Source organism: Stenella coeruleoalba (assembly GCF_951394435.1).
Source record: "Stenella coeruleoalba genome assembly, chromosome: 7".
In the NCBI taxonomy this organism is placed as follows: Eukaryota; Metazoa; Chordata; class Mammalia; order Artiodactyla; family Delphinidae; genus Stenella; species Stenella coeruleoalba.
In genome coordinates this window covers 26,501,772-26,514,715 of record NC_137153.1, presented here as the reverse complement: position 1 = coordinate 26,514,715, position 12,944 = coordinate 26,501,772, and positions in this window count along the sequence as shown.

Below are 12,944 nucleotides of genomic sequence, written 5' to 3'. Positions count from 1 at the left end.
AGAACAAAGACCACGCACTCCCAGCTCTGAGGGTGTGAGGTGAGGACCATGGAGGCCGCCAAGGGCCGTCCACTCCTGCCCCAGAGGAGAGGACAGCCCTACTCACAGTGTCTACCTCCCCCAGGGAGCGAGCAGGGATGTGACTGTGTTTGCAGTCACCTCACTGTCTGTCATGTGCCCCTAGGGTGGGATGCAGAGGACGGAGGCAAGTGGCAGAGGTGCCCATAAATGGCACAGTGACCAAGGAGCCCCTGGCGTCCCACCACCGTGTACAGGCCCAGAGAAAAGAAGTTAGGGGCCAGTGGCTCACGGTGGCCCCAGCCCAGACTCTCCCCCGACTCCAGCTCCCAGAGCCCAGTCAGAGGGAAGGCGCCTGGAGCTCCCCTCCACAGAGGGTCAGGCTCCCAGAGGCCGTGGAGTCGCCAAGCAGGGAAGGTTCACTTCCCCACAATGTAGTTAATCAACTTTCACAGGACTGGGAGCTCACGACAGACTCGCCGTCTGTGACCTTTACCTACACGTGTGGCCCAAGGAGGCTCCCAGGGGACAGGTGGGACTTAACAGGCTCAGGGACTGTGCTGGGGTCGTAGCAAGTCTCATCTGCTATCAGCCTTGCTCACTCCAGAGTCTGGAGAGGGAAGAGGCCAGCAGACAGGATGTGTCACCCAGTGGGTGGGAAGTGACTTGTGGAGAACGAGGGTGCCGTCAGCTTTCCTCTCCGGCCCGTCCACACAGGAAACCAGGGAGACAGGAGCAATTCTACAGAGCAGTTTGGGGCTCTGTGTCACAGTCACTCCCGTGGTGGAGAGTCCTGCTCCAGGAGGGTCCCCTGATCCAGGTGACAGCTTGAATGGCCCTGCCCTACGCCTGTCAGGATCCCAACATGTGGGACCAGGACCTGCTGCGGGGGAGCAGGCACAGGCCTGCTTGTGCTGTGGTTTCTCCCTGAAGCCAGGTCTCACCTCTGGGCTCCATCCTCCAGGGTGGACACAGCACTGGGGGCACAGCCAGGGCCTGAGGGAGGGGCTGGAACCCAGAGCACAGAACAACCTCCAGAGCTCAAGAGAGGGTGGCACAGAGCGGAGACCCTGAGCCTGACTGCTGCCAGGTCCTCTCAGGGGCACCAAGAGGTGAGTGCTGGGTTTGAGGGTGCTGGACGCCCAAGGCACGTGTTGAGAGAAGTGACACAGAGGGACACTGACAGAAGAGTAAGAAACAAGAAGGTGCAAGTCCCTTTGCCCTTCTGCTGTGAGGTGCAGAAAGGCCAGCAATGGAGGGCCCCTCACTAAAAGTCCCCAACACAGGGATCCACACTCACCCCACACGGGGACCCACATTGATTCCACACGGGGACCCACAGTGACCTCACACGTGGACCCACACTGATTCCACACGGGGACCCACACTCACCCCACACAGGGACCTCTCAGAGATAATACACAGACTTCACAGAGACCTCTCACAGGAGCCTTATACAGAGCCCTCTATGAGAAGAGAAATCTCAAGAGACCTGCACACAGTTCCATGCAGTCCACACACAGGCACCCAGTGCCCCACCGAGACCACAGAGACCCTTCAAACAGCGGTCTGACACCCACTCAAATGAGCCTGAGCCACCAGCTGGCTCTGAGTGCACCCCAAGCCATGTAGCAAACTGAAGGTGCAGAAGGAGATCAGTACCAGTGCCCACAGAGAAAATTCTTGTGTAGTTTTTAATTACTTCTGAAAAAAAAGAATTACACATTCCCCATGAAAACCCACAAAATCCTTTCCTTCACGGGTTTTACTTAGCTTGAGCTCTGACTCACAGCTGAAAGAATGACAGACTTTGAAAAGGAGCAAAACTCTGCCCGCATCTAATGAGGGAAAAATCTTTGTCCAATTTTAAATATCATTCAGTCAAATGGCATCAGGGGGTCACATGCTTTGTTTTGCTGGGGACAAGTTCCTGCATTCAAAGTGACTTCTTTCCTTTGGAAACATGATGCAGAGAGGCCTACAGCAAGTGGGATCCATGGTGAAATGAACCAGCAAAGAGGCATCTAACCCCTACTTCCTAGCTGTGCAAACGGCATGGGATTTCGCACAGAATAGCTTGTGTCAGGTTTGTGAGGTTTGCTTCATTTTTCAATGAAGTGAGCCACCTTATCAAACACACGAAGCTTATTCACAAATGTGACAGATTTTTAGCAATGTCTCTATTACATTAACTGGCATATTTGTACTTAACTGCCTAATATTAAATGATATTGTTTATTTTACTCCTTTTAAAATATAGTAGTACAGTCAAGATGGTTGTATGGTATGCATGTCTCTAGAACATGAAAAAATCCTAATGTTCACCTGTGATAACTTAAACTTCTGAACCATTTAGAAGAATTCATATTTTATATAATTCTAAGAAATGTGCATTTTCCAAGACTCAGGAAATTTATATTTTATTTATTTATTACAGGGCTACAAAAAGGATACATTGCTTAAAAGAATTTTGAAATCTTAGAAAAGATGTCACTTAATTGGTGCTTGAAATATATATTACCTCATATTGCTTGGGAATTGGCATTTTAACATCTGTTAAAGAAAGTATACCTTTAATCGGCATTTCTATTATAATAATAATAGAGGTCTCACTGTCTGCCTAATACTTTCCAAACTGCACTCAGTTGAGACTACATATATGTCACTGCTCATAAATTCCGTTGCCCCTTTACATGGTAAAATCTGGATAATGTACAGATGTCAAGTATTATGTCTGGTTAAGTCTCTCAGGCTACTCTGTGGGGTAACAGTGTCATGGTCCTTTCTCTCAAAAGAGAAGAGTGAGCTGATGTGAGGGTCCTGTGTATTTTTTTTAATTAAGAAAAACAAATATTCAGGCTGTAAAATATTTTTAAAAATCATAGCTATTAATTTTTTGAAATGTGCTCCCTTTGTGACATTTTCTTATGTTATGGAATCACAGAACTTTGGAAAGTAGCCACAGATGTCCTCTAATAGCCAATCAATAATATTTACTAACTAGACGAGCTCATCATTCTCCTATAGATACCCACACCTACAACATCTCACATTCATGAAAATGACACTCTCTTTTCGGAAGTTTAAGCCAATATTTCTAAACCATGTGTTTGAGATAAAACTAAATTCTAGTAAGAGGCGTTATAAAATAATGTAATTCCCAACAAAATATATGAGGATTTAGGAAATACTGGCATCTTTCATAGGAAAACAGTTGCCTCATCTCATCCTGATAACAAGAAATTTGAGTGACACAGCTCTTTGGTCTAAGCATTTGTGTGTGTGTGTGTGTTTTAGCTGGTCCTCTGGATTGGATGCATTAATATTCTATTTTTAAGATGTGTGGGCTAGAATATTTTTACATAAGTGATGCATAGGATATGTGGTTTATAAATTAGGCTCTATGGCCATTCTTATCCCTCATGGAATGGAACATGAGAGTAAACAGAACAACCAGCACAAATAGTTTCTGGAAAAACGATTACATTCCCTTGAACTTTCCCAGTAGAAGAAAAAAGGTGGAGACTTCAGGTAGGCAGCTGAGATACATTTGCCCCACAAATAAGTACATAAATTTTAGTCTATTAAAACTGGAAGGGGGTCTTCCAAGAAGATGGCAGAAGAGTAAGGCGTGGAGATCACCTTCCTCCCCACAGATACACCAGAAATACATCTACACGTGGAACAACTCCTACAGAACACCTAATGAACGCTAGCAGAAGACCTCAGACCTCCCAAAAGGAAAGAAACCTCCCACGTACCTGGGTAGGGCAAAAGAAAACAGAATAAACAGAGACAAAAGGATAGGGATGGGACCTGCACCAGTGGGAGCGAGCTGTGAAGGAGAAAAGGTTTCCACACACTAGGAAGTCCCTTCGCAGGCAGAGACTGCGGGTGGCGAAGGGGGAAAGCTTCGGAGCCGCGGAAGAGAGCACAGTAACAGGGGTGCGGGGGGCAAAGCGGAGAGATTCCCGCACAGAGGATCGGTGCTGACCAGCACTCACCAGCCCGAGAGGTTTGTCTGCTCCCCCGCCGGGGCGGTCGGGGCTGGGAGCTGAGGCTCGGGCTTTGGTCGGAGTGCAGGGAGAGGACTGGAGTTGGCGGCATGAACACAGCCTGCAGGGGGTTAGTGCGCCACGGCTGGCCGGGACGGAGTCCGGGGAAAAGTCTGGACCTGCCGAAGAGGCAAGAGACTTTTTCTTCCCTCTTTGTTTCCTGGTGCGCGAGGAGAGGAGATTAAGAACGCTGCTTAAAGAAGCTCCAGAGACGGGCACGAGCCGCGGCTAAAAGCGCGGACACCAGAGACAGGCATGAGACGCTAAGGCTGCTGCTGCTGCCACCAAGAAGCCTGTGTGCAAGCACATGTCACTATCCACACCCCCCTTCCGGGGAGCCTGTGCAGCCCGCCACTGCCAGGGTCCCGGGATCCAGGGACAACTCCCCCGGGAGAATGCATGGCGCGCCTCAGGCTGGTGCAACGTCACGCCGGCCTCTGCCACCGCAGGGTCGCCCCGCACTCCGTGCCCCTCCCTCCCCACCGGCCTGAGTAAGCCAGAGCCCCCGAACCAGCGGCTCCTTTAACCCCGTCCTGTCTGAGCGAAGAACAGACGACCACCGGCGACCTACAAGCAGAGGAGGGGCCAAATCCAAAGCTGAGCCCCTGGGAGCTGTGAGAACAAAGAAGAGAAAGGGAAATCTCTCCCAGCAGCCTCAGAAGCAGCGGATTAAAGCTCCACAATCAACTTAATGTACCCTGCATCTGTGGAATACATGAATAGACAACGAATCATCCCAAATTAAGGAGGTGGGCTTTGAGAGCAAGATTTATGATTTTTTCCCCTTTTCCTCTTTTTGTGAGTGTGCATGTGTATGCTTCTGTGTCAGATTTTGTCTGTATAGCTTCGCTTCCACCACTTGTCCTAGGGTTCTATCCGTCCGTTTTCTTTTTTCTCTTAATAATTATTTTTTTATTTTAATAACTTTATATTTTATCTTACTTTATTTTACTTTATCTTCTTTCTTTCTGTTTTCCTTCCTTCCTTCCTTCCTTCCTTCCTCCCTCCCTCCTTTCTTTCTTTCTTTCTTTCTTTCTTTCTTTCTTTCTTTCTACTTCTACTAATTCTTTCTTTCTACTTTTTCTCCCTTTTATTCTGAGCCGTGTGGATGAAAGGCTCTTGGTGCTGCAGCCAGGAGTCAGTGCTGTGCCTCTGAGGTAGGAGAGCCAACTTCAGGACACTGGTCCACAAGAGACCTCCCAGCTCCACATAATATCAAACAGTGAAAATCTCACAGAGATTTCCATCTCAACACCAGCACCCAGCTTCACTCAATGACCAGCAAGCTACAGTGCGGGACACCCTATGCCAAACAACTAGCAAGACAGGAACACAACCCCACCCATTAGCAGAGAGGCTGCCTAAAATCATAATAAGTCCACAGACACCCCAAAACACACCACCAGACGTGGACCTGCCCACCAGAGACACAAGATCCAGCCTCATCCACCAGAACACAGGCACTAGTCCCCTCCACCAGGAAGCCTACACAACCCACTGAACCAACCTTAGCCACTGGGGAAAGACACCAGAAACAATGGGAACTACGAACCTGCAGCCTGCAAAAAGGAGACCCCAAACACAGTAAGGTAAGCAAAATGAGAAGACAGAAAAACACACAGCAGATGAAGGAGCAAGATAAAAACCCACCAGACCTAACAAATGAAGAGGAGATAGGTAGTCCTGAAAAAGTATTCAGAATAATGATAGTAAAGATGATCCAAAATCTTGGAAATAGAATAGACAAAATGCAAGAAACATTTAACAAGGACCTAGAAGAACTAAAGATGAAACAAACAATGATGAACAACACAATAAATGCAATGAAAAATACTCTAGATGGGATCAATAGCAGAATAACTGAGGCAGAAGGACGGATAAGTGACCTGGAAGATAATAGTGGAAATAACTACTGCAGAGCAGAAGAAAGAAAAAAGAATGAAAAGAACTGAGGACAGTCTCAGAGACCTCTGGGACAACATTAAATGCACCAACATTCGAATTATAGGGGTTCCAGAAGAAGAAGAGAAAAAGAAAGGGACTGAGAAAATATTTGAAGAGATTATAGTCGAAAACTTCCCTAATATGGGAAAGGAAATAGTTAATGAAGTCCAGGAAGCACAGAGAGTCCCATACAGGATAAATCCAAGGAGAAATATGCCAAGACACATATTAATCAAACTGTCAAAAATTAAATACAAAGAAAACATATTAAAAGCAGCAAGGGAAAAACAACAAATAACACACAAGGGAACCCCCATAAGGTTAACAGCTGATCTTTCAGCAGAAACTCTGCAAGCCAGAAGGGACTGGCAGGACATATTTAAAGTGATGAAGGAGAAAAACCTGAAACCAAGATTACTCTACCCAGCAAGGATCTCATTCAGATTTGATGGAGAAATTAAAACCTTTACAGACAAGCAAAAGCTGAGAGAGTTCAGCACCACCAAACCAGCTCTACAACAACTGCTAAAGGAACTTCTCTAGGCAAGAAACACAAGAGAAGGAAAAGAACTACAATAACAAACACAAAACAATTAAGAAAATGTTAATAGGAACATACATATTGATAATTACCTTAAATGTAAATGGACTAAATGCTCCCACCAAAAGACACAGATTGGCTGAATGGATACAAAAACAAGACCCATATATTTGCTGTCTACAAGAGACCCACTTCAGACCTAGAGACACATACAGACTGAAAGTAAGGGGATGGAAAAAGATATTTCATGCAAATGGAAACCAAATGAAAGCTGGAGTAGCAATTCTCATATCAGACAAAATAGACTTAAAAATAAAGACTATTAGAAGAGACAAAGAAGGACACTACACAATGATCAAGTGATCGATCCAAGAAAAAGATATAACAATTGTAAATATTTCTGCACCCAACATAGGAGCACCTCAATACATAAGGCAAATACTAAGAGCCATAAAAGGGGAAATCGACAGTAACACATTCATAGTAGGGGACTTTAACACCCCTCTTTCACCAATGGACAGATCATCCAAAATGAAAATAAATAAGGAAACACAGCTTTAAATGATACATTAAACAAGATGGACTTAATTGATATTTATAGGACATTCCATCCAAAAACAACAGAATACACATTTTTCTCAAGTGCTCATGGAACGTTCTTCAGGATAGATCATATCTTGGGTCACAAATCAAGCCTTGGTAAATTTAAGAAAATTGAAATTGTATCAAGTATCTTTTCTGACCACAATGCTATAAGACTAGGTATCAATTACAGGAAAAGATCTGTAAAAAATACAAACACATGGAGGCTAAACAATACACTACTTATTAACGAAGTGATCACTGAAGAAATCAAAAAATACTTAGAAACAAATGACAATGGAAACATGACGACCCAAAATCTATGGGATGCAGCAAAAGCAGTTCTAAGAGGGAAGTTTATAGCAATACAATCCTACCTTAAGAAACAGGAAACATCTCGAATAACCAACCTAACCTTGCACCTAAAGCAATTAGAGAAAGAAGAACAAAAAATCCCCAAAGTTAGCAGAAGGAAAGAAATCATAAAAATCAGAAAAAAATGAAAAAGAAATGAAGGAAACGATAGTAAAGATCAATAAAACTAAAAGCCGGTTCTTTGAGGAGATAAACAAAATTGATAAACCATTAGCCAGACTCATCATGAAAAAACGGGAGAAGACTTAAATCAATAGAATTAGAAATGAAAAAGGAGAAGTAACAACTGACACTGCAGAAATACAAAGGATAATGAGAGATTACTACAAGCAACTCTATGCCAATAAAATGGACAACCTGGAAGAAATGGACAAATTCTTAGAAATGTACAACCTGCCAAGACTGAACCAGGAAGAAATAGAAAATATGAACAGACCAATCACAAGCACTGAAATTGAAACTGTGATTAAAAATCTTCCAACAAGCAAAAGCCCAAGACCAGATGGTTTCACAGGTGAATTCTATCAAACATTTAGAGAAGAGCTAACACCTATCCTTCTCAAACTCTTCCAAAATATAGCAGAGGGAGGAACACTCCCAAACTCATTCTATGAGGCCACCATCACTTTGATATCAAAACCAGACAAGGATGTCACAAAGAAAGAAAACTACAGGCCAATATCACGGATGAACATAGATGCAAAAATCCTCAACAAAATACTAGCAAATCCAACAGCACATTAAACGGATCATACACCATGACCAAGTGGGGTTTATTCCAAGAATGCAAGGGTTCTTCAAGATATGCAAGTCAATCAACGTGATACACCATATTAACAAATTGTAGGAGAAAAACCATATGATCATCTCAATAGATGCAGAGAAAGCTTTCGACAAAATTCAACACCCATTTATGACAATAACCCTGCAGAAATTAGGCATAGAGGGAACTTTCCTCAACATAATAAAGGCCATATATGACAAACCCACAGGCAACATCGTCCTCAATGGTGAAAAACTGAAAGCATTTCCACTAAGATCAGGAACAAGACAAGGCTGCCCACTCTCACCACTATTATTCAACATAGTTTTGGAATTTTTAGCCACAGCAATCAGAGAAGAAAAGGAAATAAAAGAAATCCAAATCAGAAAAGAAGAAGTAAGGCTGTCACTGTTTGCAGATGACATGATACTGTACATAGAGAATCCTAACGATGCGACCAGAAAACTATTAGAGCTAATCAATGAATTTGGTAAAGTAGCAGGATAGAAAATTAATGCACAGAAATCTCTGGCACTCCTATACACTAATAATGAAAAATCTGAAAGTGAAATCAAGAAAACATTCTCATTTACCAAGGCAACAAAAAGAATAAAATATCTAGGAATAAACCTACCTAAGGAGACAAAAGACCTGTATGCAGAAAATTATAAGACACTGATGAAAGAAATTAAAGATGATACAAATAGATGGATAGATATACCATGTTCTTGGATTGGAAGAATCAACATTGTGAAAATGACTCTACTACCCGAAGTAATCTACAGATTCAATGCAATCCCTATCAAACTACTTCTGGCATTTTTCACAGACTAGAACAAAAAATTTCACAATTTGTATGGAAACACAAAAGACCCCGAATAGGCAAAGCAATATTGAGAACGAAAAATGGAGCTGGAGGAATCAGGCTCCCTGACTTCAGACTATACTACAAAGTGACAGTAATCAAGACAGTATGGTACTGGCACAAAAAAAGAAAGATAGATCAATGGAACAGGATAGAAAGCCCAGAGATAAACCCAGGCACATATGGTCACCTTATCTTTGATAAAGGAGGCAGAAATGTACAGTGGAGAAAAGATAGCCTCTTCAATAAGTGGTGCTGGGAAAACTGAACAGGTACATGTAAAAGTATGAGATCAGATCACTCCATAACACCATACACAAAAATAAGCTCAAAATGGATTAAAAACCTAAATGTAAGGCCAGAAACTATCAAACTCTTAGAGGAAAACATAGGCAGGACACACTATGACATAAATCACAGCAAGATCCTTTTTGACCCACCTCCTAGAGAAATGGAAATAAAAACAAAAATAAACAAATGGGACCTAATGAAACTTCAAAGCTTTTGCACAGCAAAGGAAACCATAAACAAGACCAAAAGACAACCCTCAGAATGGGAGAATATATTTGCAAATGAAGCAACTGACAAAGGATTAATCTGCGAAATTTATAAGCAGCTCATGCAGCTTAATAACAAAAAAACAAACAACCCAATCCAAAAATGGGCAGAACACCTAAATAGACATTTCTCCAAAGAAGATATACAGACTGCCAACAAACACATGAAAGAATGCTCAACATCACTAATCATTAGAGAAATGCAAATCAAAACTACAGTGAGATATCATCTCACACCAGTCAGAATGGCCATCACCAAAAAATCTAGAAACAATAAATGCTGGAGAGGGTGTGGAGAAAAGGGAACCCTCTTGCACTGTTGGTGGGAATGTAAATTGATACAGCCACTGTGGAGAACAGTATGGAGGTTCCTTAAAGAACTACAAATAGAACTACCATATGACTCAGCAATCCCACTACTGGGCATATACCCTGAGAAAACCATAATTCAAAGAGTCATGTACCAAAATGTTCATTGCAGCTCTATTTACAATAGCCCAGAGATGGAAACAACCTGAGTGCCCATCATTGGATGAATGGATAAAGAAGAAGTGGCACATATATACAATGGAATAGTACTCAGCCATAAAAAGTAACGAAATTGAGCTATTTGTATTGAGGTGGATAGACCTAGAGTCTGTCATACAGAGTGAAGTAAGTCAGAAAGAGAGAGACAAATACCATATGCTAACACATATATATGGAATTTAAGAAAAAAAATGTCATGAAGAACCTAGGGGTAAGACAGGAATAAAGACACAGACCTACTAGAGAATGGACTTGAGGATATGGGGAGGGGGAAGGGTAAGCTGTGATAAAGGGAGAGAGAGGCATGGACATATATACACTACCAAACGTAAGGTAGATAGCTAGTGGGAAGCAGCTGCATAGCACAGGGAGATCAGCTCGGTGCTTTGTGACCACCTGGAGGGGTGGGATAGGGAGGGTGGGAGGGAGGGAGACGCAAGAGGGAAGAGATATGGGAACATATGTATATATATATAACTGATTCATTTTGTTGTAAAGCAGAAACTAACACACCATTGTAAAGCAATTATACTCCAATAAAGATGTGTAAAAAGAAAAAAAACAAGTGGAAGGACTCCCCCAAAGCTATTTGATGAAAGGATTTGCAAAGAGTAGATCAAGAAGGACAGGCAGGTCTAGGGTCTGCTGACCATGGCCAGGATACCACCTAAAAGATTTGTCCATAATTGAAGTAGGAACCAAAACTTGGCCAAAGTGATGGGTGCTGCTCCTTCCCTCTATTTACTCCTAGATGACACTGCCTTTCACCACCCTACACTCTATAGCCCTCCTTCATTGTCTGTCTGGGGACTTACTGGGGACTTTAGGTGAAGGAGATTAGGTGAGGAAGAAGAAGAGGAGAAGGAGGAGAGCAGGAGTAGGGAGGGAACAGGAGAAGGAGGATAATGAAGGAAAGTCATTACCAAAAAATGACTGTGGCCTCTTCTTTTTTTTTTTTTTTTAAAACATCTTTATTGGAGTATAATTGCTTTACAATGGTATGTTAGTTTCAGCTTCACAACAAAATGAATCAGTTATATATATACATATGTTCCCATATCTCTTCCCACTTGCGTCTCCCTCCCTCCCACCCTCCTTATCCCACCCCTCCAGGCGGTCACAAAGCACCGAGCTGATCTCCCTGTGCTATGTGGCTGCTTCCCACTAGCTATCTACCTTACGTTTGGTAGTGTATATATGTCCATGCCTCTTTATCGCTTTGTCTCCGTTTACCCTTCCCCCTCCCCATAGCCTCAAGTCCATTCTCTAGTAAGTCTGTGTCTTTATTCCTGTTTCACCCCTAGGTTTTTCATGACATTTTTTTTTCTTAAATTCCATATATATGTGTTAGCATACGGTATTTGTCTCTCTCTTTCTGACTTACTTCACTCTGTATGACAGACTCTAGGTCTATCCACCTCATTACAAATAGCTCAGTTTCGTCTCTTTTTATGGCTGAGTACTATTCCATTGTATATATGTGCTACATCTTCTTTATCCATTCATCCGATGATGGACACTTAGGTTGTTTCCATCTCTGGGCTATTGTAAATAGAGCTGCAATGAACATTTTGGTACATGACTCTTTTTGAATTATGGTTTTCTCAGGGTATATGCCCAGTAGTGGGATTGCTGGGTCATATGGTAGTTCTATTTGTAGCTTTTTAAGGAACCTCCATACTGTTCTCCACAGTGGCTGTATCAATTTACATTCCCACCAACAGTGTAAGAGGGTTCCCTTTTCTCCACACCCTCTCCAGCATTTATTGTTTCTAGATTTTTTGATGATGGCCATTCTGACTGGTGTGAGATGATATCTCATTGTAGTTTTGATTTGCATTTCTCTAATGATTAGTGATGTTGAGCATTCTTTCATGTGTTTGTTGGCAGTCTGTATATCTTCTTTGGAGAAATGTCTATTTAGGTGTTCTGCCCATTTTTGGATTGGGTTGTTTGTTTTTTTGTTATTAAGCTGCATGAGCTGCTTATAAATTTTGGAGATCAATCCTTTGTCATTTGCTTCATTTGCAAATATTTTCTCCCATTCTGAGGGTTGTCTTTTGGTCTTCTTTATGGTTTCCTTTGCTGTGCAAAAGCTTTTAACTTTCATTAGGTTCCATTTGTTTACTTTTGTTTTTATTTCCATTTCTCTAGGAGGTGGGTCAAAAAGGACCTTGCTGCGATTTATGTCATAGAGTGTTCTGCCTATGTTTTCCTCTAAGAGTTTGATAGTTTCTGGCCTTACATTTAGGTCTTTAATCCATTTTGAGCTTATTTTTGTGTATGGTGTTATGGAGTGATCTAATCTCATACTTTTACATGTAGCTGTCCAGTTTTCCCAGCACCAGTTATTGAATAGGCTGTCCTTTCTCCACTGTACATTTCTGCCTCCTTTGTCAAAGATAAGGTGACCATATGTGCGTGGGTTTATCTCTGGGCTTTCTATCCTGTTCCATTGATCTATATTTCTGTTTTTGTGCCAGTACCATACTGTCTTGATCACTGTAGCTTTGTAGTATAGTCTGAAGTCAGGAAGCCTGATTCCTCCAGTTCCATTTTTCGTTCTCAAGATTGCTTTGGCTATTCGGGGTCTTTTGTGTTTCCATACAAATTGTGAAATTTTTTGTTCTAGTTCTGTGAAAAATGCCCTCTTCTGTAGTCTGGTCACCTAATGAACAAATGGGGACCCTGAGACAGAGATTCCCCAAAACATACA